The sequence below is a fragment of the Sus scrofa genome, chromosome 1 (assembly GCF_054392235.1).
Source record: "Sus scrofa isolate SSC_HxYL_T2T_F1_AM1 chromosome 1, Sscrofa_HxYL_maternal_Yorkshire_Landrace_v2.0, whole genome shotgun sequence".
In the NCBI taxonomy this organism is placed as follows: Eukaryota; Metazoa; Chordata; class Mammalia; order Artiodactyla; family Suidae; genus Sus; species Sus scrofa.
Window position 1 is genome coordinate 287350036 of NC_139383.1, and position 25691 is coordinate 287375726.

At 52.5% G+C, this 25691-nt stretch overlaps 2 long non-coding RNA genes across 5 annotated transcripts; both read right to left on the reverse strand.

The window, feature by feature from the left end:
* Positions 1-382: 382 nt before the first annotated feature.
* LOC146407333 (uncharacterized) lies at positions 383-3920 on the reverse strand. Its single transcript, XR_014837572.1, has 4 exons — positions 3561-3920; positions 3263-3416; positions 1838-1960; positions 383-742 (listed from the first exon to the last, which is right to left on the reverse strand). It is a non-coding gene; the product is annotated as an uncharacterized LOC146407333 (long non-coding RNA).
* Positions 3921-10973: 7053 nt separating this feature from the next.
* Positions 10974-17462, reverse strand: LOC146407334 (uncharacterized). Of its 4 annotated transcripts, none has more exons than XR_014842288.1 (4): positions 16933-17111; positions 15704-16007; positions 13089-15327; positions 10974-12046 (listed from the first exon to the last, which is right to left on the reverse strand). It is a non-coding gene; the product is annotated as an uncharacterized LOC146407334 (long non-coding RNA). The 4 variants fall into 4 exon arrangements; XR_014842282.1 differs by lacking the exon at positions 10974-12046 and adding an exon at positions 15486-15624 and having other exon boundaries at positions 12977-15327; positions 16933-17462; XR_014842283.1 differs by lacking the exon at positions 10974-12046 and adding an exon at positions 15478-15624 and having other exon boundaries at positions 12977-15327; positions 16933-17271.
* Positions 17463-25691: the final 8229 nt, after the last annotated feature.

Here is a 25691-nt window from a genome sequence, read left to right on the forward strand (position 1 = left end):
CGAGAGACAGGCTGCGACTTGCAGTTGGCACAGTATGGGTCCCGCTGTTCGGCCTCCTCCAGGACGGGACCTTCCTGCCCCTTCACCCTTCATGCTGGCGTCTCTCTCTAGGAGGCGGCAGGTAGGGCAGGCCCGGGAACAGGCTCCTTCCCGCCCAGGCCCCCCGAGGACCCAGCCTGACTTCAGAGGCCTGAGTCTTCCCTTTTCCCTCATCTCGCCAGAGGGAGAGGAACCTGCAATGTATTTATTGGCACCTTTGGAAGATGAAAATCTGGACTGGTTTCCCCTCTTTTCTCTTCCCCCCCGAGTTCCTGCTCATCTTTAGACTTTTCTGCCTTGAAAACCTATTCGAGCAAAACAGATCAAAAGCAATACACACGTTTCTAGCCTTTAATCCCATTTGATGCCAGCCTCCCCGTGCTGCCCTTTCGTAACCAGGGAACACACCCCGTACACATCTCCACCCCGCAACGCTGGCGCTTCCCTGCGGCCGCCGTGGGGCTCTGACAAATCGCTGGTTAGAAAAAGCCACATTCAGTGGTAGAAACTTGTATTAACGCCGCAAAAGGACACACAGGGTTTCATTGCTCCTGTGCCAGAGATGCTCTGGGTGGACGGGAACGGCCAGCGTGTGCTCGCTGGATCCAGGGCACGGCTGCTCTGAGTCACGGCCCATGCGGGGGGTGGGTGGCCTCCCTGTCCCCACCAGGCCGACCTGGAGCGAGCACTCGAACACGGCGACCTGGAAAGGGGACAGTTGTTCCGTCCGTCTGCGCCCAGGCTGGCTGCAGCGGCTGCATCTGCGATTCTCATTAGCTTGCTGTCGCCAGTGGCCACTGCCAGCTTGTTACCAGGGCTGCTGGATGGGAAGAGACCATTTTCCGTGGGCAAAGAGGTCTCTGAGCTCTAAGGGGGTGCCCGAGGCGCCCGGCTGGTCACACCAGGGCTTGGGGGCTCTGTTCTAGGGGGAGGAGGACGCCTCACGTGTTCCCATGAGAAAGAGGGTGTAATTCTTTTCTAAAACACCTAAGACACGTGAATTCTTCAGCTACAACAAGCTGGCTGCTTGCGCTCCGAGTTGCATCATCTATTGTTGTCTGGCTTGAGAGAGAGACAGGGAGAGGGAGACAGAGACAAGCGTGGAGACAGAGAGATAAGGAGAGAGACGCAGAGACAGAGATGCAGAGAGATACAGAGTCAGAGACACAGAGATACACAGAGACACAGAGACACCGGGCCGAGAGTGAGCGAGAGACGGAGGTAGAGGGACAAGCAGCGAGGGAGCCGGAGTCTCACCATATTCCTTTCTGGGTTTTCGCTGGAAACCACTCTCTAACCTGAGCTGTCCCATCTTGAGTTTTAGATTAAAAGCAAGTTGATTTTTAAAGACCAAAAGGAACCAGGGATTTGGGCAAGAAGACAATCTGTCTTTGCCAGGTTGGGATGTTCTTCCTTCTAAGGCGTGACCGTTGCTGATTCCGCAGCAGAGAAGGGTCCCTGAGCCGCCTCGATGGGAGGGCAAGGTTCACGCTGCAGGAAGAACCCTTGCTCTGCTGGGCCTGCAGGGCACACCCTCCGTGTCCTGTGTCCTGGCAATGCTCCTCCGGAAATGTGCCTGCCCCCCAGACGCCCTCGGGGTCTGTCACTCTTGCACCCGCCCGGGGTGCCCCAGTGGAAGGAGCACAATTACCCATCATTTGGGCTTTTCCAGCTTCCCACCACCCCCACCAGCTGTGGGGTTCACTGTGGGGTGGATCTGCCAGGGATCTTGGCTGCCTGGGTGCGGAGGGTCCCCTTGCCCTCTCTGGGTGGGGGCTCCGGCATAACTATGACTCACCAGCATCCAGCTCCCTCCACGCTGGCCCTTCCTTCCCCCTCCCGGCTAAGCGTGGCCAGGCGACTCTCTCCAGTAGGTGAAACACGAGTGGAAGTGACAGGTCTCACTTCTGGGCACAGGCTCCTGGAGGAAAGACTGGTTCTGTCTCTGCTACGGAGCAGGGGATGGGCCAGCCGCCCAGGTCACTGAGTACAGTGTCAGCAGGTACATGTAGTCTGAGGAAGAAACCCTCCTTTGTTGTTTTAAACCCTGCAAATCTCAGGGGATGTTTGTTACTCAGCATAGCTGAGCCTGTGCTGACAGATACAGGAAGAAACGGTCCCTCCTTACTAAAAAGGAGTGAAACATTCTTAGGTAACATGATGGCTCAAGGTCATGGACCCAACAAGTGGCAGAACAAAGTCTAGGCCATCTGACTCAAGGCTGGCTTTTGACCCTGAAACAAATCCTTGGGAGTGAAGGGGGGCTGTGTCAGGGCTGGTTCGTTCTTCACTTCTTGCAGGAATTAAAGACCCCTGTTGGGCATCCATCCTCACAGGCTGGGGAGAAAGTTTTGTGTACAAAGGAGCAGAAGCCAAGTTGGTCTCAAGATCTCTCTATAGCACTGCACCAACCTCCTAGTGAGCATGAGAGTTCAAGGTCCTGACCCTAAATTCCATGCCTGTCCGTGTTTAAGCTCCTGAGAAGTGCACAGAAAGCCTCCTCTTACAGGCAGCACTTCTTTCTCGAAAACCATTCCCGAGGGGTGCCCTCCAGCTGTGTAAGAGCTGGCTGACCAGGGGAGGTCGCAGGGTGGGGTGTGTGTGTGTGTGTGTGTGTCTGACGGGGCAAGAGTCTTTCTGCGTGAATTCTCACGCACCTGCTTATAATGTTGGAAAACACGCACATGTCTTCAGGAGGTCTTTAAGGAGCTGGAGTGGACATCTCTGGAGTGGAGGCATGTGTGGTATAATACTCTGGGATCTTGGGGGGGGGGTCTTTTCCCCTGTTTGGGCCTCAGTTTTGCAGGGTTGTTTGTTTGTTTTTGCCTTTTTAGGGCTGCACCCGCGGCATATGGACGTTCCCAGGCCAGGGGCCGAATCAGAGCTGCAGCTGCCGGCCTCCGCCACAGCCACAGCCACGCCAGATCCGAGCTGCATCTGGGACCTACACCACAGCTCACGGCAACGCTGAATCCTTAACCCACGGAGCGAGGCCAGGGATCGAGCCTGCGTCCTCACGGATGCTAGTCGGTTTTGTTACCCCTGCGCCACGACGGGCCCTCTCGGTGTGGCTGTTTAAAGAGAAACATGGGGCTCATCGCCTCTCGAGGCTCCCTTGCTCGACGGCGAGATTCCTGGGACACCGATGACTACTCTGTAAGGGACGCTCCTATCCCCCTCCTGGTCTTGCTCCAGCTTCCGGATGCTTTGGGAGATAACTCACCATAGGGTTCGTGCGTGCTTGCTTAGGGAACGATGTTATTCTGGCAGTTCCGGGACACCCCCTCGAAATCATTTGAGGCACCGCAGAGAATTGTAGACCCGGGGAGGACGGCTCTGGTCGTGGTTGGTGACGGTTAGTGCGATGGATCCCGGTTCTGGGAAAGCTGACCGGTGACTAAGTCCCATCCAGAGCCTGACCCCACGCCCCCACCCCAGATAGAGCAGACAGGGACGCGGCCGGGCCGGGCTCTGAATCGCCACCCCCCACCCCCCGTCACCACGTTAGGGTGGCTCCGAACCTCCGTTGGCTTTGATTCTGCAACAGTTTCCAAACTCGAAGGATGATTCATGTTGCAGCCCGACTCGTGGAATTTCTGAAAGCTGAGCGCTGAGGAATCCGTCTGGGCTTCCGAGAGGCCCCCCAGCTCCCACCTTTGGGGGCAGCTCGAAGGGGAAGCTGGGAAAACACACATCACATTCTTCCTGCATGAAGCACGGTCCCCATCGGGGAGGAAGCCATGGCAAAGCGCCTGGATCAGTCCCGGCGTCTCAGCAGGCTCTTTGTAAATGCGTTTAGACTTAGATTTTATTTGACAAGCCCAGTAGTTATCTGAGCCCACAGGACAGCTCTCAGTCCATAATACTGCCGTGTGCTGGCAACGACTGTGGCTTATCTCTTCTTCCCATTACGGCTCCATTCTTCTTCGAGAAAGGAAATGCCAGCCGGACTGGAGGTGGGAGGTCTCCACCCCGGGTCCTAGCTGAGGACACGCTGCTGTCCCTACAAGGCGGTCCCCTGGGGGACTGGATGCAGACTCCTCGGGCTCGCAGAGCCAGCAAAGGGATGAATAGCTGTCTAGTTAATTGCTCTTGGATTTCCCCAGGCTGATGAAAACATGCTATTTTCTGCTGAGCTTTTAGCTGGAGCGGTTTCACCTCTTCCCCGGAGCAGAGCGATGAGAGATGAAGGCCACAGAGAGGAAGCAGCCTCCGTGGGCTCCTGAGCCGCTAGAGGGGCAACAAGGGGGCCATTGTGCAGCCCGAAGATGCCATGGGAGAGGGACCCGCCAGAGGGGTGACAGGGAAGACCTTCCCCGTGGGAACTTGTGCAAACCTGGCATTTGCCGTGTGGATGTGCTCAGGGGCAGTGGGCACTTTCCCTGCAGCTCAATAGTGCCGCAAAGCTGAGGTTTTTTCCTTTTTTTTTTTCTTAGTTAATAACCTTTACTTTTCAGGAGTTCCCACTGTGGCTCAGTAGCTTAAGAACCCAATATAGTGTCTGTGAGGATGTGGGCTCCATCCCTGGCTTCAGTCAGTGGGTTAAGGATCCAGCATCACCGCAAACTGCGGCGTAGGTCACAGATGTGGCTCAGATCTGGTGTGGCCGTGGCTGTAGTGTAGGCCGGCAGCTGCAGCTCTGATTCACCCCTTGGCCTGGAAACTTCCATAGGCTATAGGGCAGTTGTCAAAAAAAAAAAAAAAAAAGCGTTTTATTTTTCAAAGCAATTTTAGGTTCACCGCAAAATTGAGCAGGAAGTAGAGAGATTTGCCATATATCCCCCTGCACCCCCCACTCTGCTTACAACCTCCCCCACGTCTCCATGGCCCACTGGAGTGGTCACTTGTTACCGTGAATGGTCCTGGATTGACTCATCATTGTCCCTGAAAGTCCATAGTTTACATAAAAGTCAGTCTTGGGGTTGGAGGTTCGTGGGTTTGGGCAAGTCACAGAGGCACGTAGCCATCGCTGTGGCCTCACACAGAGCAGTTTCACCCCCTCCACATCCTCCTGCCCCTCTCCTCATGCCCTGCCCCGGCCCTTGGCAACCACTCCTCTTTCCTTCTCCCTCGCTCTGCCTTTTCCAGAACGTCGTAGAGCTGGAATCTCACGGACTGCAGCCTTTTCAGACGGCTTCCCTCCCTCCGTCGTATGCGTTGAAGGTTCCTGCATGTCTTTTCGCAGCTTGACAGCTCACTTCTTTTTCGTGCTGAATATTATGCCGTTGTCAGGTGGACCACAGTTCACCTTCTGGAGAACATCTTGGTGGCTTCTACGTGTTGGCCATGAGGAAGGGGCTAGAGACATTTGTGTGCAGGCTTTTGGGTGGATATTAGATTTCAGCTCGTTTGGAGACACGCCAAGGAGCACGGCTGCTGGGGAAGAGGAGCTGTAATCGCTAAACTGTCTCTCAGCGTGGATGTACGGTGCTGGCTTCCCAGCAGCCACGGATAAGAATTCCCGGGGCTGCACACCCTCTCCGGGCTTTGGTGTTTTCGGTGTTTTGATTTGGCCATTCTAATAGGTGTGTGGTGGTGCCTCCTCTCATTATTGTTGTAGTTGGCATGTCCCTGGCAACGCGGGATGTTGAGCGCGTTTTCATATGCTCTTTAGCCATCCCTATATCTGCTTTGGTGTCTTGCCTCTTCCTGCCTTTTCCCCATGTTCAATCAGGCTGTTAACTTTCTTTTCTTATCTTTTTTTTCTTTTTTGTTTTTTTAGGGCCATACCTGCGGCATAGGGAGGTTTCCAGGCTAGGGGGTGAATCAGAGCTGCAGCGGGCAGCCTATACCACAGCCAGAGCAACACGGGATCTGAGCTGCATCTGTGACCTACACGGCAGCTCACGGCAATGCCCGATCCTTAACCAGCAAGGCCAGGGATACTAGTGGGGCTTATAACCACTGAGCCACAACACGAACTCCCAGACTGTTAATTTTTAAATTGTTGCGTTTCAGGACTTCTCTGTACATTTTGGATAGCAGTCCTTTTTCAGATGTGTTATTGCAAATATTTTCTTCCAGGCTGTGGCCTTTTTTCTGTGTCTCTTGACTTTCTTTTCGGCAGAGCAGTTTTTTTTATTTTAATAAAGTCCAGCTTAGCAATTATGTTTCGCATGGATTATGACTTGATGTTGTGTATAAAAAGTCATCATCAGGCGTCCCCATTGTGGCACAGCAGAGACGAATCCGACTAAGAACCATGAGGTTGTGGGTTCCATCCCTGGCCTCGCTCAGTGGGTTAAGGATCCAGCATTGTCGTGAGCTGCGGTGTAGGTCACAGACACAAATCGGGTCTGGTATTGCTGTGGCTGCGGCGTAGACCAAAAGCTGTAGCTCCGACTGGACCCCTCGCCTGGGAACTTCCATGTGCTGCAGGTGCAGCCTTAAAAAGCAAAAAAAAAAAAAAAGTCACCGTCATACCCAAGGTCGTCTAGGTTTTCTCCTACATCATCTTCCAGGGGTTTTATAAGTTTGCATTTTACATTTAAGTCTATAATCTATTTTGAGTTGCTTTTGCGAAGCTCTGTGTTTAAATTCATTTTCTTTTTACATGTAGATGTCCAATGGGTCCAGCCCCATTTGTTGAAAGACTGTCTTTGTCCATGGTGGTGCCTTTGTGCCTGTTTAAAATTTTTATTTGTGGCCATGCCTATGGTGGGTGAAATTCCCGAGCCAGGGACTGAGAATGCCGGATGCTTTTCTTCATCACCAGGGAAGTCCCCAAGGCCTTATATTTAATATTCGATCCATCATGTAGCATATTCTCGGGGGAGATCGTAATAAATTTATCTAGCGTCTATTTTGGACGTTAATTTTGTGTTTTGTATCACTGAGCCAGTAACGGTCACTTTGGTGTGTTTACCGAGGGCCTTGCTAGTTCCGAGTGTCGGAATACTTTTGTGAGCCTAGATAACTTATCCTCAGGAATCACGATTTAATCTGCCGCCAGGAAAGGAAATGTCATCCACCCAAATCTTGCCAACACTGAGGCTTATCACTGAAAAAAGTCTTTATTTTTATTTTTATTTTTTTGTCAGTAAAATGACAAAGACATTTTATTTTATTTTTATTTTTATTTTTATTACTCATGAAGTAAATTTTATTGAAATTTCACTTAAATTTTTTTAGTATTCTAATATTTTATTTTCCTTTTTTATCTTTTTAAATTTATTTTTAATTACATTTTCTTTATTTGTTATCTTTAAAATTTTTTTGAATTTTTAAATTTTTATTTTTTTTATTACATTTTCATGAAAAAAGTCTTGATGAGGCTTGAAGCTACACTCAAAATGTATATTCCTTTGATTACTAGTGAGCTTGAACAATCGTTTCAAAAGTTCATTGAGTGTTTTTCGTGTGCACTTTCTGTTCACGTCATTTGAAACCTTTGCTTTATTCATGGGTACTAGTTCTTTAACGGCAAAAGAGCATGAAACTTGGTCTCTTGTAATTTCCACATGTTTCTCCTGTTTGCCTTGGCCTTTCACCATGATTCATCATGGTTTTTTTACTAATGGAGGTTTTAAAATATTTTTAAATGTTTTTTCCCTTCGGTTGTTTTGCTTAAAAATGTCTTTCCTACCTGGAGTTTGTATAAATATTGAACTCTGCTTTTATTTTTTCTTTTTTGGCTGCCAGGAGGCATATGGATTTCCTGGGCCAGAGATTAGATCTGAGCCATAGTTGAGACCTAAGCTGCAGCTGTGGCAACGCTGGATCTTTAACCCACTGTGCCAGGCTGGAGATCAAACCTGTGTCCCAGGGCTCCCATGATGTCCCCATCCCATTGTGCCCCAGCGGGAACTCCTGTCCTCTACTTTTAATGTCATTATATGTTTTCACTTTTTACCAGACTCATTAATTCATCTGGACTCTGTTTTGGTGTAAGATGGAATATTAGCTGACCATTTTTCTTAATGACTAACCCATTATCCAACTCTTGATTGTTTGCTAAAGAATCTTTTCTAGCACCACTTACTTGAAAACTTACTCTTACAGAACCTGTTTCTAGACCTTTTGTTCATTTTGATGGCTATCTAGTTGCAACTTGAACTGGTGCCATACATTTAAATTTATTGAGGGTGTACACACACACACACACACACACACACACATACCCATGAGGGTATTTTATATGTATATAAAACTATATTATAATGAGATCCTGCTGTAGAGCACAGGGAACTATATCCAATCACTTGTGATAGAACATGATGGAAGATAATATGAGAAAAAGAATATATATATTCACACATATATATACACTATGTATGTATATATACATACATATATACACACATATATATACACTTTGCCATACAGCAGAAATTGACAGAACATTGTGAATCAACTATAATAAAAAAAATTTTTAAAACCTGAAAAACTATATTATAGTAGTTGGTTCTCATGCTATCAAGGCTGAGAAGTTCCAGGATATTACAAGTGTTAACATGTTTAAACAAATAAAGAGGAGATTGAAATATGGGTATGGAGCAAGAGACTGTTAAAAGAAATGACCAAGAAAATTTGAAAAAGAGACAAATATAATCATCGGAAATGAAATTATTTCAACTGAAGCTAAAAACTCAATGGATGGGTTTAACTACGGGTTAGACACAATTAAAGAGAGAATCAATAAACTGAGAGATAGAGCTGTAGAAATTATCCTGAATGCAGCACTGAGAGGAAAAAAAGCAAAATATATAAATGTGAGATAAGGATTATGAGTGAGAAGGTTTAACTCAATTGTAATCATAGGGAGTAGAAGCAATATTTGGTGAAATTGTGGCCAAGAATTCCAAGAATTGATGAAAGACACCAATGTTCAGGTTCATCAAGCCCATCAACTCCAAAGCACAGCACATACAAACCTCTCTATAATCAGAGACATATGAGTGAATGTGCAAGAGCCCTAAAGTATGACATATTAAAAGAACCAAGGAGAAAAGACAAATTTTCCACAAATGTATGGCTATCGGACTGACATCTCCTTTGTCAGTATCAACAATGGACACTAGAAGAGAGTGGAATCATTCTTTTGTGGCAAACATATAAATTACTTATCTTTGATATTGTATACCCAAAGGAAATATCTTTCAAGGAAAAATGAAAGAAAATATCTTTCAAGGAAATATCTTACAGGAAAAGTGTCTTCATTAGCAAATCTTCCTTAGAAGAAGAAATTCTAGAGAATACACATCAGGCAGAATGAAAGTGATCTCAGGTGGGAGATTAGATGCAAAGAGAAATGGTGACAAAGTATATATGCAGCAAATGTAATTTGACATTGTGAAAAAATAAAAATACTTTATGGAGGTAAAAATGAAAATAATAGAAAAATTAGGAAGAAATTGTCCAGCAAAGCGTTTTAAACTTTTATTGTGTGGGGGTAGGATAAATATATTGATTGACTTTGAATTTGGATAAGTTCAACATATCCATTAACTGTCTAAGGTAGCCATTAATAATGTAAACAGTAGGTATAACTGTAAAGGGGAAATTGGAATTAAAAATTCAATCAAAATTCAATCAAATAGGAGAGAGAAGAGAAAGAAAAAAAAGGCGAGATAAAAAGCACAACATAAGTGATGAACATAAATCCACCTATCACTGGTTAAAATAAACGCAAATTGACTAAAAGTTCTGTTAAAGATAGAAACTGCCAAACTCTATTGTTTAAAAATCCAATTATAAACTGTTTAAAAGAAATATATCTAAAAGAGGAGGATACAGGGGAGTTGAAAGTAAAGAATGAATGTGAGTAGACCAAGTACATAGTAGCAAAGCAAAGAGAAGGAGTTATATTCATACCTGATAAATAGACTTTAAGGCACAAAAACTTTACAAGGATAAATCCCTCACCACAATGCAAGAACTCCACTTACGCCCTCATGGCTTTTGTGCTATATTTGCCATATATTCTGATTTACCTGTGTTATAACATCAAGAAGACATTGCTACTGGTGCTGTCTTCAACAGCCAAAATTTACTGCTAATCATACACATTTTACCTTGGGGGACTCTCTTCACGCCTTCCTGCCATTCTGTGATTCCGTCTGGGACTATACTCCAACTGGACTGCTGGCTTGCTTTCTTTATTGTATGAAAACATCTTTATGTCATCCCAATTTCTGAAAGATATTTTCACTGTCTACAGAAGTCTTTATTGGCACTTTTTTCTCTCAAGTACATCAAAGATGTCATTCCATTGTCTTTCAGTTTCCATAGTTGTTCTGGAAAGTCTGTCATCTTGCTTGCTGTTGCTCCTTTGAAGATAATATGCCTCGTAGCTTCTCCCCTGCCCCCACCGCCCCCCAGGCTGGTTTTAAGATTTTATTTATGATTTTTAGCATTGAGATCGTGATATGTTTAAAAGATGCTAATAAATCAAGAATTCACATTGTAGTTTCTGAAATATCCATTTAACTGGAAAGTTGATATGGGATGACAGTGAAGTAAGAAAAAGATTTTCGTCTTTAAAAAAATTTTAAATGGAAATGCAAAGGGCCTAGAATAAATGGCCAAAATAATTGTTGAGGGGGGAAAAAAGTTTGGAGAATGTACATTCCCAAATTAAAGACTCATGGTAAAATTAACAGTCCTTAGGACAGTATGATTTTGGTGTAAGAATAGACATATCAATAGAATAAAACAGTGAAGCTGGAAATAGAACCACAAAGGCACCGAGTTTAGCTGTGAAAGGAAATTCTTTTCAATAAATGGTGTTGAAGCTAAAGGCTATTGATACAGAGAAAAACACCTTTGACTCCTCCTGCGTCACGAGAACAAAAATTATTTTGAAGAGGTTCACAAAGCTGATGTGAAAGCTAAAACTGCAAAACCACTAAAAGGTCAGAGAACATTTTCTTGACCTAGGCATAAGCAAAGATTGCGTAAATGAGATACAAAAGGCACTGAGCACAAAACTAATAATTGATGGATCAGATTTAATCAGAATTGAAAACCTTGCATGTTCAAAAAATACTGTTAGGAAGGTGTAAAGGTAATTGATGTATAGAGAGAAAATATCCCTGAAATATATACATCTGCAAAGAATTTGGGCCAGACTACATAGAGAACTATGCAGCATATTCATAAACAGATAAATGGCCCAAGTTTAAAAATTGACAACGTAATTCACAAAGCTCTCTAATGAAAGTTATTGCACAGCCAAGAAGCTCATGAAAAGATGTTCAGCATCCTTAGTCATCAGAGAAGGTCAAATTAAGCCATCATGAGATGCGAATACACACCCACCGTTCTGATCTAAACTGAAGACTTAGCACTCACTCCTAGATAAGCACTCCAAATAAAATAATAATAATATGCTACAAAAAAGTTTAGGGAGGCTTTATTCATAGCAGCCTCAAATTGGAAACAGCTCAAATCTCCACCAGAGGGGAATGTGTAAACAATTGAAATTCAAGAGTTCTCTTGTGGCACAATGGCTTAAGGATCTGGCATTGTTACTGCGGAGCTGGGGTCGCTGTTGAGGTGAGGGTTTGAGCTCTAAACTCCATATGGCAAGGGCATGACCAAAAAAAAAAAAAAAAAGAAAAAGAAAGAAGGGTAAAAAAAAATTAAACAGGCAAAGTGAAAGTTCAGGGATCAAAGTGAAAATAGTGGTTACATCTGGAGGTGGGTGTTGACTGAAATGTCAGGACAGAACCTTCTGGGGTGACGGAAATGTTGAAATGTCACAGCTTTGATCTGGGCTGTGATCATATAGGTGCGAACCTGTAAAATCCACCGAGATGTAAACTAAAGGTTTTTCGCTTTTCACTCTCTTTAACCATCCCTTAATAAAATACTGGCAAAAGTTACCATTAATAATAGCACTTAAGGAAGTTCCTGCTGTTGCTCAGCGGATGACAAACCCGACTAGTATCCATGAGGATGCAGGTTCGATCCGTGGGTTTGAGATCTGGCGTTGCCGTGAGCTGTGGTGTCGTTTGCAGACACGGCTCAGATCCAGGGTTGCTGTGGCTGCGGCAGAGGCCAGCAGCTGTCGCTCCAATTTGACCCCTAGCCTGGGAACCTCCATATGCCATGGGTGTGGCACTAAAAAGCAAAAAATAAATAAATAAATAAATAAATAAAATAAAATAAAAATTAAAATATAAAATTCTTGGAAATGAACCTAACAAAGTGTGCACAATGCTTTTGAGGGGAAAGTACACACTTTATTAAGAGACCTGGAAGGAAGTCTAAATAAACGGAGAACCATTATCTTTGGGAGCAAAAGAGCATCATGTCAACTCTTCCCAAGTTCATCTGTCGGTGACACAATTCCAATAAAACTCCCCGTGTGTGTGTGCGTGCACGTGTGTGGGTGCAAGCTGAAAAACTTCCTATCTGAATATTTACATGGAAGATCACGGAATCATAATAGAGATGCTTCTGAAAAAGAACATCATGGGAGAATTTCGCCCTCTGGTTCTCAAGGACAGTACAAACCCAAAGATAACAGGTCTTACGATGTTGCAGGAGGAAGCAAAATGACCGCCAGCACGGGGTAGCGATCTCGCGAACAGACCCCTTTGGAACTTTGATCAGCGGAGAAGACAGCACTGCCGGTCCAGACACCAAAGGAGGGACTTTGACCTGCATCCTTAACGGTGGTTGGTTCTCCCTGCAGAAATAGATAACTCCACTCGCCTTGCAGTCCTTTGAAAAATTACAGCTGGATTGAAGACCTTAATTAAAAGGCAGAACTATACGACTCCTAGAAGATAATAGCGGGCAATGCGCTTCTGACTCCGGGATAGGGAAGGGTGCCCTAGACCCCGAGTAGCAAATACCCCCAAGGGCAAAGCTGGATTTCACTGCCTGCGTTAAAATTTAGAACTTTCGTTCATCGAATAGAACACAGAGGGAAGAGATTGTATTTGTAGCCTGTTTAACCAAAAAAAAAAAAAAAGTATTAGTGTTCAAATTTAATTTAATTTTGTTTTATTTTATTTTTGCTTTTTAGAGCCTCGCCTGCAGGATATGGGAGTTCTCAGGCTAGGGGTCCAATTGGAGCTGCAGCTGCCGGCCTACACCACAGCCACAGCAACAGCAGATCCGAGCTGCATCTGGGACCTACCTACACCAAAGCTCACAGCATTGCTGGATCCTTAACCCACTGAGGGAGGCCAGGGATCAAATCTGCCTCCTCATGGATCCTAGTTGGGTTGTTTATCGCTGGGCCACAAAGGGAACTCCCAGCGCTCGAAATTTAAAGAGAGTTTCTAGAAATTAAAAAATGTAGAAAAATGGTCCAAAGACTTGAAATTTGCCCTTTCAAAACAGGACATGCGAAAGGTCAATAAGCATATAAAAACCCCCTCAACACAATCACTACCGGGGAGAGATATGCTAAACCCAAAACGTTGCACGCTTTCACACACACTATATTGGTAAAAATAAAAAATTATGAAAACGACTTGTTTGGCAAGGATGTGAGCCATTCTCATAACCGCTCCTTGGAATGTCAACTGCTCTCATAATCGCTTGGGATCAAAATCAAGTGTAATCGGGGCCAACCGAAGAGGCGGTACCCCATGGCACAGCCATCCGTGCCAGGCGTGCACCTAAGGGCGGGCTGGCAGGCTTGTTTCAGGAAGCACACTTGGGCGTGCTCTCAGAATGACAAATTACAAAACACCATCCCAATGGCGCTGGACCGTGGAAGGGGCTCAGAGATGGTATCTGATCTATGGAGTGAAGTGTTGAGCAAGAGCCGAGATGGAGGAGCCCGGGCTGCATTCAACAGAATCAACGAACCTCAGAAATAAAATGTTGGCCAAGAAAAAATTCAGGAGGGGGAAAGGCAGAGAATAAGATTCCCTTCTTGTAAATTTCGAAGGCGTGCACATGACGCAGGAGGGATGGAGGCAGGTGCCCTGGGCGTCTCCAGGAACCATGGCGATTTACCCATAACGCTCAGCAGTGAGGTGTCCTTGGCTGGGGAGCCCCAGATGGGAGGCGAGGGGTGCATGGCTGGGGCATGGGGAGGGGCAGGGCCAAGCCGGCCTGGCCAAAGTCCATCAGGGTCCACAGAGAGCTGGGCCCCCAGTGGTGGCCACAGACAGGGGAGGCCAAAAGGCTCTTTGCAGATTGCTGAGCCTCATCTCGAGCCATGGTCCCATCCCCGGCCCCGGCGAGGGGACTGGTCCTTACTCGCAGCAAATCCGACTCTGCTTTTCTTCCTTGTAACGGGGGTGGGAAAGGCCTTGAGGGGAATGCTGCCAGCGGGAGGGTGGAGCCGGCTCCTGGGAAAGTTCTCAGTTCTTAAGCCAATCCTCAGAGAGACTGGTGCGTGAGGAGGCCTGCGGTGGCCTGGGCTGAGGACGGGAGAGGAAAGATGCAAGGAGCCCAGGCCCTGGCGGGGCCCTGGGCAGCCGACCCTGCCAGCTGTGGCTGTGTCACCTCTGCTCCTTTGTCTCCTGAGACCTCACGTCCCCTGACTCCTTGGCCTCTTAGGTGACTTCCGGGGGCTGCGAGAATCCTCCTTGTAGCAAAGACCCATGTTCCTTCTCACGTGATCTTCAGGCGGAACTGTCGCCTCTTCTACTCTGAGATCCCCAGCCCTCTGCCTCTGCCGCCTCCCTGTCTTTCCCGGGCCCCTCTCATCGGCCTGCACGTCCAGTCCCCTTTGCCCCAGAGAGCTCAGTGCTCATCCCCGGCCCTGGGTCTCAGGGGATGCAGAAGAGGACAGGCCCCCATGCCCCGCCCCTGTGGTCACCGCGGTGCCTGCGGGCGGTGGAGCTGTAGGGCTGCCTGCAAAGCCCTCTCTCCATCACCCCGCGTTGCTCCTCTTTCCAGCCCAGGGCCAGCAGCTTTTAGGAGCTTCCCGCAGGCCTGTGCTTGTGGGTTTCCTGGCCTTGGGACGCCAAGTGCTGGCTCCCCACCCGATGCTCAGACCAGCTGCTCCACAGCCCGCCGGCCGGGCCGGAACCCTCCCTGGCTCTGTTCAGCCCTTCTCTTGGTTCTCCTGCCAGAGAGCGGGTTTGCTGTTTTCCATTTCCTCAAGTTCATCGGCATTTGTTTGCCCTGAGGCTCCTTCGCTTCCTCTCCTCAGGACTCGCAGACGTGCCCAGCCTGCCTGACTGTCTGGGCACCAGGGTGGACGTGGAGGCCATGAGATTCCCATGACGGGACCATGCCCCTCGTCCACACGGCTCCGCACGGTGGGCCGCTCGCGGTCCCTGCGGGGCCTGGTGTCTTTGTAGAGGGAGGGTTCATCCAGCCTGGGTTGGCTTCTGGGTCCTGGGAGGGTGGTCCAGCTTCCTGGAGAAGGGCCTGGGGAAAAAGAATATGGCAGATGTGCGGGGGGGATGCAGAGGTCCTGGGGCAGGAGGCTGGCCCTCAGCGCTGCATTGCACGCCCACCCACCGCCCCTGGGTCCCCACCACGTGCTGGGCTTTCACTGGCCCTGGCTGTTCTGCTTACCGCCCGACCCTGTGGAGCCGCTGTTCTTTCTGCCTCATCCCGAGGGTGTGGCAGCAGGACGTGGCCCGTCTGTCCGCAGTCAGTGGCAGAGTCAGGGGTCGCCAGGCGCCTGGGCCCTGGTGATCTGTCTCCACGTCTCTCCTTCAGCTGGAGAGACCCACTCCTTGTGGGCGGGGGCCGTACTGCACCCCCCACCCCCCGGAGCCCCCCTGGGGTTGGGGCCAACCTGGAAATCCCAGGAGCTCACTCATCACTGCCTTGGAGACCAAGCCGAATCAGGACGGGAGAGGACGTGAACGCCAGGCCGGGGCACATGGGCTTTGTCCTGCAGGGCGGGCCCCAGAGGGACAGGCGGGAACACAGGGTGCCAGCGTTTGTGGTGCCCTTTCTGCCCACCGCGGTCATCAGCTTGGACGGGACACGGCGGCGTCCTGTGGGTCTGAGGGCGTCCTTCTGCATATCGCCCAGATGTGGGCCGCTGGCCCCCTGGCCGCACCTCTGGTGGGTGGGTGGGGGAGGGAACTCGCCATCTGGAAAGATACGCTATCAGCGGTGGGCTGTCCCCTGACCTTGTCAAGACTCACCCTTGACACTTGAGGATTAGGAAACGCTGCTGCTTCACGAAGAGCAGAGCCGGCCTGAGCCCTGCTGGGGGAGGGGAAGGGAAGGGGCCCGGTGCCAGCTGGGCAGGCGAGTGTGGGCCTTCCTCACCCACAGGCTCACCAGGGGGCAGGATTCGAGCCCACGGCAAAGTGGTAACCGAACCCCAGGACCATCCGTCCCATTGCCCTTTCGTGGTGGAGAGAAAGAGGCCCCGAGCAGCCGACCATGTGCCCGAGGCTCCCAGCCAGCGGGTGGCTGGACAGAACTAGGCCTGACTTCCGTCAGGTGGAGCGTTCGCTGCCCCTTGCGTGGGTTCCTGGCCACCCCCCAGGCATCCCCGGTGGGACGAGCACCCGGGTGGGTAGTTTGTGTCTTTGTGACGCATGCAGCCTTCATCTCGGAAGCCGATGGTGGGCAGAGGCCCGGAGTCCTGTCTGTGGGGGATCCAGAGTGGGCATCTGGGCTCCATGAGGAATAAGCAGGGCCCCCAAGGATCCTGCAGTGAGGGAGATGGGGGGGGGGGGTCTCCCTGGACATCTCTGTGGCCTGCTGGGGACACAGCCTATACTTCGACCAGCACGGCACAGACCGTGGGCTCGACTGGGGCCTCCTGGTCCCCGGCACCCGCCCGGGTTTTGGCTGGCAGAGCTCACCGACCCAGGCTGCCCGGGCGCCCTCTCTGAGGCTACTCGCCCACACCGCCTCCTGGGCTCCACCCCCACCCACAGCCGACGTGTCCTGCTCGCGGACCCAGCCCGGCCGCGGCTTGCCTGGGACCCTAATTGTGCCCCTGCCTCGGCAACCCCAGATGGGAGGCCGGCAGTTGTGGTTCCCGGCCCCCCCTCCACTGACCTTCAAGTACCGGTTTGGAAGGGAGACTGATGGATGGGTGTGCAATTGCCGTCCTGAGCGGGCCCAGGAGGGCTATAAATAGGGCGGCCTGCCCCGGCGAGGGGGGACTCCTTTGGGGTGCGGGTGTTTCAGACCCGGGCTGTGCTTTGGGGCAGAGGAGCACAGCCGTAGAGACAGGCCCTGGAGATGGAGTGATGGTTCCTCCGGCCAGACCAGCACGGCGGCCTCGGCTCTGATAAGCCAAGGGCTGCAGGCTTTCCTGTCCCTGCTGGTGACTCTTCTCACGGGAGGGATTAACCCAGGGCATTAACTCCCCCGGCCATTCCCATAGACGTCAATTCCTTCCCTCCCGTGCCGCCCCTCCCTTTACAGGAAGAGAGCCGCATCTCCAGCTTCAAGCGTGTCCGGGGGAGAGGCCGGCTGGGCGGAGCCCCTCCTGGGATTGGGGGCAGGAGTCTAGGTCAGGCCGCCGTCGCAGGAGGCCCCTCCGGCTTCGTGACTCGACACGCGGGCTTGTGCTGCCCACGGGTGAACAAAAATTGTTCCCACTTACTTTTATTTCTTGGGCTGCACCCGCGGCATATGGAAGTTCCCGGGCCAGGGACAGAATCCAAGCCACAGCTGTAGCAAGGCCAGATCCTTAATCCTCTGCGCCCGGCGGGAACTCCTCCACATATTTTTATTTATTTATGTTGTTTGGCTTAAGAAACATTTAAATTTAATTTTCATTTTATTGGCGTATAGTTGATTTACAACGTTGTGTTAGTTTCAGCCGTACAGCAAAGTGAGTAGGTTTTTCCATTTGTCAATGATTCATATAAAAAAACACTTTTATGACATGTAAAAATGATAGGAAATTCAAACTTCAGGGTCCAAAAATAAGGTTTCATTGGAGCACATCCCTCATTATTCATTATTATCTGCGGCTGCCTTCACCCTATAACCACCAGCCAAGTGGTTGCAGCAGACACCCTGTAGCCTGCAAAGCTGACAATGTTTAGCACGGAGCCCTTGGCAGGGAAAGTTCCCGGTGCGCTGAGGCAGTGGTGGCTGGGGCCCTGTGAGCCTCCGCTGGGGATGGTGGTTGCTGTCACCCGAAAAGCACCTGGAGGGTGAGATGAAGGGGTGCACACAGCTTCAGGGGGTGTGGCTTGTCAGGTAGGCCAGCCAAGGACCCCGAATCCAAGGAGACCAGTGCGTCTCAGTCAGGGCAGTGTTGCCGCCAGGGGACATGAGACAAGGCACAGACTTGCTCTTTTTACTGCAGATGGGAAGATGCTGCTGGCATTCGTGGGTCGAGGCCAGGGATGCTGTGACACTTCAGCTGCCACACGGAGTTATCTGGCCCCAAGGACGATAGGGCTGAGGCTGCCAATCCTGCTGTAAAGAAACACGATTCCGGCCAGGCCGGCATCAGCGCTGTGGGTGTGGCTGCAGGGTCAGGCCGGAGCTGGAAGGGGCAGAAATGGAGAATGCCCAGCGGACAGGGGCAGGAGGCAGCCCCCGTCCAGGGTCGGGTGTGGGGCTGCACCCAGGGGTGTTCTGCTTCCGTCCGACCTTCGACGGGACTCCCCGAAGAGCTGGGTACGAAGGAAAGCTGGCTTGTGCTTTGGTTCCTTTTAACGAAGTGGGGGCACAGAAACCACACCGTGGATGGGCGGAGAGGCCTTTTGTGATGAAGAGCTCCCAGCCGACCGTTGCCCCCTGGGCCCTCCCCGGCCTCGCCCCGCGCTCGGATGCTACGCAAGTCCTTGGAAGGCCCTCAGCGCTCGGCCTGCAACTGCAGTTTCCATTGCCCGATGCTTCTGGAAAGCCTCCCTCCCCCCTCCCCACTTCCCCCTCCCCTCCCCTCCCCCCTCCCTCTCCCTCCCCCTCCCTCCCCCTCCCGCTTTCTCCCCCCAGAATTAGTTCTCTGCAGGTATACGCAACTTCGTACAAGCTTCTGAATAGAGCTTTCGGGGGGAACCTTAGGGAGCTGCTGCCTGAGCCCCTAAAGGCAGGGCCTGTGCTCTGTCTGGCCCACTTTGTAGCCTGGTGCCTCCCGCCAGACCCGGCCCAGGCCAATGAGCCTCCGCTCTCTGCCGACTGACCGAACACGGACCCGGAGGATCTGACATCACCCGGGGTCAGCCTGTGGTTACGTGACGGAGGCTGGCTTTGGACGGAGGCCATCGGGCGCTCCAGGTAGCGGGGGGCAGTCCCTCGGAGAGGCTGGCCAGGGTGCCGGGGGAGGGCAGGGCTGCCCCGGGCTGGAGGGGCAGCAGCGGTCATTCAGATCCCTCCTCTGGGTCCCCTGATGAATTTCCCAGAACTCCGTGAATCCAGGGCCGCCTTGACACACTCTGAATGGACAGAAATAAGCATCCGTTGTGCAGGGACCAAGGGCTCGGCTCCAGGCAACACTCCATGATTCATTTTCAAGAAACAAGCTGTTGGCTCCCTTGCCGGCCCTCTCTCCTTTCGAAAGCTCTTTCCATTAAAACATTCTGGAGGGCGGAGGGTATTTGTCAGTGGATTGGGCTCAAGCATGAGCTCCATGACAGGACTGGGGTTTTGAGCCACCGGTTTTAACACTGAGATGACGCGTTCTATCCCTCAGTGCCCAGAGTGCCGCGGATCACAATCTGGAGAGGCCAGGGGAGCCGAGGGGGGGTCCCTGTCCCCCGGCAGGCGCGGAGGCCTCAGCGATGCAGAGGGAGGGTGGGCTGAGCCCCTGGGGCCAACAGGGTGCTCAGCTGATGATGGACCCACGCGAGCCAGCGCCCAGAGCAAAGCCCCAGGGATGGGGGGCCCTACGTTCGTTGCTGGCCTCAGGCCTCGTGGGTACAGAGGGCTTCTATTAGCTCAGCGTGTTTCTTACCAGAGTCACCCGGCAGCTGCTCATGGGTGCAAATCCTTGGCCCCCCGGGTCGCATCTCCGGGTGTCAGGCACAGGGATCCGCGTTTTTGACCCACGTCCTAGCCGATGGCGGGCCTGCCGAGGTTCTGGACCAACGCTGCCCAGCGCCAGAAGAACGCTGTGCATCTGTGCAAACGTTCGCTCTCTGGGTCGTCAGTTCGTGGCCACTGGTTATCTGGGGCCATCCAACCCTCGACATGTGACTAGTGTAACTGAGGAACTGAATTTCAGTTTTCGTTTAATTTTAATGAATTTCCAATTGATCCTTAAACGGCCAGGTGGGGCTTGTGGCTGTGATGCTGAAGGGCACCGTTGTAGAAGCCCCGCGCTGGTTAGGTCCACGGCCACATGGCACTAAACAAGGGTCAGGTGTGACTTAGACACCTGAGACCTGCAGGGTATGTACTCTGTGCTTGGCACTGGAGGGGCAAGTGTGAGCGCTTCCATTTCAGCCTCCCCGGGACCCAGGAGGAGGAAGCCAAGGTTCAGAAGGGCCAGCAAATTGCTCAGGGTCAAAAGAGTGGCCAGGATTTCCACGGTGGGGTTGGGTCAGTCTGTCCCACAAACTGTTCGAAGATTTTCACTGCAGTGTGGGATGGGAGAGTCCGCTGTTTCATGTCTGGGCATTCAGATGGTCTCAGAGAGTGGTTTCAAAACGGAAAAAAAAAAAAAAAATCCTCAAGCCCACGCGGAAGAAAGGACCCAAAGCATCACCTGGCCATCTGCTCTACCTCATGGGGTAGCCAGGCGCCAAGGGACTGCCAACTTTCCAGAAGCCTCCGTGATATTCCTGAAGCCCTAGGGCAGCCGCCGCCGATCTCAGAAAGGCCAACACCAAGCTTCCCTCTGGTCTTCTGCTCAATTTGACGCTATTCCCGTGTCCTACGTGAAACCAGCCTCTCCCAGCTCAGGGTCCGCCTCCCTTAGGCTCTGCATGCCTTTAAGCTCCTTAGTCACCAGCTGGCCTGCCCATGTCTGCGGATGTCCCCATGCTCCAGCCTCTGGAAACTGTGTCTCTGCAGAGGATGGGAGACGTCTCAGGGCCTCCACCCCACCCCCCAGCCCCCAGCACGATTGCTCATCCCTGGGGGTGACTGAAACTTTCCAGCCAATTGACTCACTCGGCCTGGGCGCTGTGGTGGAGGGTACAGAGTCCTTCTGGAGAGCAAGTCTCATCCCAAAGAAGCCGAAGAAGAGTGGGTCAGGTCTTTGGATGAGGCCCTGGGTCCAGTCCACAGGCCCTCGTGCCTTTAAAGCCAGCACTTGCTCAAGCGGACCCGGCAGCCTCTCAGACCACTGCTCTGTGGGCATTTGCACAGGAGCCTACATCCTCCTTCCAGACAAGCAGCGCGGTTTTCCCTGATTCCGGCGCAGGCTGCCCGCTGGCCCCTGCACAGGAGGGACCTAGCGGGCAGCTTGAGCATCTTGGGCACCAGAGGGTTAGGACAGAGCCTGGAAGCACAGCTGTGGAGCTGGGAAGGCCTGGCCCAGATGCCAGCTGGACATTCCCTTCCCTTCTCGAAGCCTCGGGTTTCAACTCCGAAGCAGAGGTGACAGCATCTGTGGTCCGGGGTGGTGACAAGAACACTTTGTGTCTCACGTGCCCCCGCAGTGTCTAGCAGGCGGCAGACACTCCGTTCTTGGGACCTGTTTAGATGATGCCGTCGCTTTGGTATCTTGGAAGTTCCAGGTGGGACAAAGGGGGAGCCAGGGAACAGGAGCCCAGAGCTCACACTTGGGCTTTGCCACACACCGTGCCGTGGTCTGGGACAAGACGGCTTCCACAGCCCCCTCGTTCTTCTCGTGGGCGTCTTGTGGGGTGCAGAGGAAAAGAAGTGTTTGCAAGCTTTGTGTAGACTGTGAATAACAAGCAAATTGAAGGAAATATTTATCATTCGGTGGGTAACCCTCTTCCTTTTCCCGGGAACACTAACTCCAGACTGATGGCCAGGCAAATAGGATCACTGTCCCACCTCCCAAAGACTGTGACTCAACACGACTTTACATCTATGGAGATTGTTTTAATGTGTCGAAAAAGTAAACAAAACAAGACAGCACACTTTGTATCCTGGATGCCCAGCGGATGGTCTGAAAGAAAGCCAGCAGTTCGGCTGCTTGGAAATGCAGCCCAGATGCCACTGGGCAGGCGAGGTGGGGCCCCACTGTCCCCCAGGTGCCAGAGTTGGGGGCAGCGACGGAGGAACTGTCCTCCTTGGGCGCCTCCTGAGTGACGGCGTCGGCACTCAGCCCACCTCCGAGAAGCCGCCCGGCTTGGCAGTTCCGCGGCTGAACGCACATAAGGGTCCTGGTGGCCTCCGTGCGTTGAATTCTTGCTACGGGCCAGGCCCGTGCAGAGAGCTGTGCCTGTGCCCTTCCCCAGGAGAACATCTAGAGGATACAAACAGGAGGAATTAGGCCCGCCTGGGAAGCGGGCGTGGGAGGGATCCCTTCGCAACAAAACGTCCTCCTCTGTCTGAAAACGAGCTGCGTTTTGAGGGGCCCTCCGGCAAGAAAAACCCTGGGGAGACTCCCTGTGGCTCTAAGACCCATGCGGCGTGAAGGGAAAACGCTTTCCCCAAGTGCGACCCCGTGCTGTTCCTGCTCCCTCTGGGCCCAGATGGAATGAATGGCCCCTTTTCCCACGTGGCAATCCTTCACGTCTCTGAAGACAGCTGTTTAGGAACGAGAGCTTCTTAGGAAAGCCAAAGGCTGCCCCCCAGGAAATCTGAGCTTCTACGATGGATCGGGGAAGCCCCACCTTCTCCGCCTCCCCTAAAGGCAGGGTCCCTCCCTGCAACTGTCCAGAGGAAGATGGTGGCCGCCACCCGGGCTTCCAGGAGGCAGATGGAGGTCAGGCAGCCACCCGGGGTGAAACCAGTGGGGCGCTGGTACACGGAAGTGCCTGACCCTTGAGGGAAAAGGCTTAGCTTTGTTGCGCTTGCCAATTTCCCTGGTGTAAATACTCCTACCAGGGCTGATTCTAAGAAGCACGTGGCTGGCAGTTGCAAGCTGGTACAAGCCAGCTCCAGCCCACCCCTGGACCTCTGCTAACATCTGGCAAATGGACAGGCCTTGGGGCCAAGATTAGATCTTCCGGGGTCTGCAGATATAAAGGAAAGGGGCAGGGCGGTGGGGGTCCCTGAGATGCTGTGGGAGGGCCTCCTATGGACCAAGAATTATGCTAGTGTCTAGGACTCCGAGTGCCAGGCCATCCACCCAACATCCTGGCAGGTTTGGAAACAAACGTACCACCGAGGGGCCGCCCCCCGCCCAGGTCTGAGTGACGTTAGCGGACGTGGACCATGCATTTCCGCGTGCCAGGCTAGCAGGGCCTGTTTTCTCTCACTGAACCCTCATGAGTGCCCTCACCCATTGCACAGATGAGGAAACTGAGGCGCCGACAGGCTACGTCTCTCGGCCAGGGTGTGTAAGCAGCTCGCAGGTGCCTTCCTCTCACGAGGCAGGGACAAGCAGCTGTCCCTGGGGTCAGTGCAGTGAGGGGACAGCGGGGGGGCGGTGGTCTTGGGAATCCGAGGCAGAGGTGGGTGAGCACAAGGCGAGCCGTGGGGCGGGGCCGTGGCCCAGGGAAGGGGCAGAATGGAGCCCGGTCCCTTCTCCGACGTGCCCTGTGCACCGATTTCGCAGCTGTCCTGCCTGGGGTGGGCAGCCAGGCCACTGCCGTGGAGTGGAAAATCTGCAGCCTCGCTTCTGCTGGTTCCCATTAAAACAAACCTCCTTGTTGACAAAAATAAAGAGAACCCGGTCGACGCCAGCCTTCGCCATCGGCGTGCGGCTTTTATTCTCCCGCAAGGAGCCGGATCCGTGTTCCAAACTGGCACAGGCCCATGGGCTTCAAAGGGGAAATTCTTCGTCGGGCAGGGGCCTTGGCGGGGTGCCCCGGAGAATGGAAGTGCCCCCACCGGGGGGGGGGGGAGGGTGGCCCGGAGATGCCCAAGCCCAGGGTCTCATTAGCGCCCAACGGAGTCTGTCTCATTTTCCTTGGCACGGAGGCCGCGTTTTCCTAGGCGGAGAGGTGGGACGTGAGTGCAGAATGATGGTCCTGGCAGGCTGGCTGCACAGCCAGCGTTTTCTGAGCTTGGCCAGGTTGGGGGGCCCGAGGTGCCCCCGACGGGCCAGGGGCCAGGCCCCACATCACCCCCAGCTTTGGGGGGAACCCGCTTTGAGCTCTGGGTCTCTGCTGGGGGTGCGGGGGCGCTGAGATTGCCCTGTTGAACTGTTTCCCGCGGCGGCTCTGACAAAGCACCGCAGATGGGGGCGTGGAGGGGAGCTGACAGTGAGAGAAGCTTATCCCCTCAGGTTCTCTGGGGCCCTGCTCCTGGAGGCTCCAGGGGAGGGGGCTTCCTCCCTCTTCCCGCTGCAGGTGGCTCCTAGGCCTCCCAGGCTGTGGCCACATCAACCCCGTTTCTGCCTCTGTGACCACGTGGTCCCTTTCTCCCCACGTCTTCTTATCTTATGTCTCCTATAAGGACACTTGTCATTGGATTTAGGGCCCAGCCCCTGCCTCTCAGAGCCCATCCTGGAGCGACAGACCCCTCAGCACCTTTAGGGCTGGCCCAGGCCTGGCACCTTCTCCCAGACCCACCTCCTTGGCCCAGCAAGGGGACAGGTGCTCCCGGACTGAGCTGCTGGGCCAGGTCAGCTAGGGGGCCTGGGCTCAAGCCGGACCTGTGCCCAGGTGTGTCCCACCTCCCCCGGGTCTTCTCCAGGTGCCCCATGCTCTGGGCCGCCTCCCTGGCCTGGAGGCCTCAGAACACCAGTGTGTCCGTGTCTCGGGGTGGCCATGGCCAATGGCCACGAGTACGTGGCTAAGACACAGAGACCCTGCTCCCCCAGTTCGTGGGGTCCTGCGGCTCCAGGGGAGGGGTCTTTCCCGTCTCTTCCAGCTCTGGTGGTTCCAGATGTTTCTTGGCGTGTGGCTGCGTCACTCCAGACTCTGACTCGTCTTCTTATCGCCTCCACACCAGTGTCTGTTTTTAATCTCCCTCTGACTCCCTCTGCTAAGGATGCTCTTGATGGCCTCTGGGGCTGAACCAAGACTGTCTCCTTATCTCGAGGTCTCCAACTTAAGCACAGCCACAAAGACCCTTTTCCCAAATAAGGTCGCATCCGCAGGGTCCAGGGATCAGAGTGTGGATGTGCCTTTGGGAGCCCCTGTCCGCCTCCCACAGCCGGACCTGCCTAGGTCTGCACCCGCCTCCTTCGCGGGGCCTTGAGCCCCGTCAGGCCCTGAGCGCCGGCGTGGATCTGACGGGTGTCCTGTTTCTGCTGCCGGGCGGCTGGGAAAGCGCCGAACAGCTTGGCTGGAATCCTGGCTTGTCCACTTGGGGATGTGATGGCCCCGGACACATTCTAAATGCCCTGAGCTTGAGTTCTTAGCTGCGATGGGGGAGGCGCTGGGTGTCAGGGTGGGAGTGAGGGTTCAAGAAGGTCCCGGGTGCTGGGACAGCTGCCAGTTCCTGCCAACATCGTCATTGCCCCCCCTTCCCCCCGCCCCCGGCCGGGAGTCCATGTCACTTGCAGCCTCACAGCGGCTCTGCTCAGAGGTGGAGCTCAGAGATCTGAAGGAAGGAAGGCGCTTGCTTTCTGGGTTCAACTCCATTTCGGGAGGTGCGTTTTAAATTCTCTATTCCCTTCCATTTCCTCTTATGGGAGAAACTCTAAACTGGGAGCAATGTCCATGGACAACATTGGTTGAATACTAACAATGAAAACAAATAAAACCAGCCCCTAGTGGAAAAAACAACAATCCCAGACGGTGCCTGGCACACCCGGGCAACGTGCCGGTGCACGCCAGCCTCCACCAACAGCCCGGTCTTCTCCCCAAGCCGTCTCGGGGGGA